At 43.1% G+C, this 1,116-nt stretch overlaps 1 non-coding gene across 1 annotated transcript; it reads right to left on the bottom strand.

Annotated features, from left to right (window-relative positions):
* Positions 1–659: 659 nt before the first annotated feature.
* trnas-uga (transfer RNA serine (anticodon UGA)) lies at positions 660–741 on the bottom strand. The gene has a single exon. It is a non-coding gene; the product is annotated as a tRNA-Ser (tRNA).
* Between the last annotated feature and the right edge of the window lie 375 nt (positions 742–1,116).

The following is a 1,116-nucleotide window of genomic DNA, read 5'->3' as shown; positions in this document are numbered from 1 at the left end:
ATGGGCAGCTTGTGGACTATTTCAGCTTCCCCTCCCCTTTGCTGTTCTCGGTGAGACCTTCAAATGATTTTCGTTGCCTGCAGATCAAGAATTCAAAGCTTATTTCACTTTCAACGCCATGAGAAAATTTAGTTTGGAGTTCCAGCAAATGGCTCACCGCCTCACCATGGATATCCCTGCAAGTTTATATCCGAAAACACGTTAACTTTTATGAAGATAACAAAGTGTGAAGCTGGATGAACACAGCAGGACAAGCAGCATCTCAGGAGCACAAAAGCTGACGTTTTGGATCTAGACCCTTCATCAGAGAGGGGGATGGGGAGTGGGCCCGCCTCCCCTTCTGTCCCTATTTATTCCAGAACCCTTACCCCATCCCCCTCTCTGATGAAGGGTCTCGGCCCAAAACGTCAGCTTTTGTGCTCCTGAGATGCTTTTTGGCCTGCTGTATTCATCCAGCTTCACACCTTGTTATCTTGGATCCTCCAGCATCTGCAGTTCCCATTATCTCTGATCACAACTTTTATAAAGGTTTGGTTTGTTTGAACATGACCGGCAGAGATTTGCCTTTTCATACCATTGGCAATCTCAGTAAAAAGTCTTGCTGGTCCTGCTTTGACTCCTGTCATAAACAGCCTTTGCGTTTCTACTCAGCTTTCAACCGTAGTCAGCAGGATTCAAACCTGCGCAGGAAGAACCCAATGGATTTCAAATCCATTGCCTTAACCACTCGGCCATGACTAATGGGAGAAATGCCCTGCTGTTTGTCTTTTCAGGTCACTTTCCATGACCAGTCACACTGTGGAGGAATTATTGCAGTGTTTGTTTGAATCCAATCACTTTGCAGATTTCGAAAGTGTTTAATGCAATACATGGTGATTCCGGTTGTTTAATTCCAATAGATAAAATAAACGTTCACTTGCAAATGAAAATATGCATTGCAGGAAAAAAAAACTCAGCAGATCTGGTAGCATCTTTGGCCCAGGATTTGAGTGAACATTTCAGAACTTCTTCAAAACTCTGTTTTCTCCTTTCTGTAGGGCAGTTTAGGTTTTTGATTCTGATTCCAAGCATTCCCAGCTCTTTATTGTAGCTATTAAAGCAACATAGAAATAACTT

This window comes from Stegostoma tigrinum, unplaced genomic scaffold, assembly GCF_030684315.1.
Source record: "Stegostoma tigrinum isolate sSteTig4 unplaced genomic scaffold, sSteTig4.hap1 scaffold_58, whole genome shotgun sequence".
NCBI lineage: Eukaryota > Metazoa > Chordata > Chondrichthyes > Orectolobiformes > Stegostomatidae > Stegostoma > Stegostoma tigrinum.
Note: the sequence above shows the minus strand (reverse complement) of the source record. Positions and strands in the feature narration are given on the sequence as shown.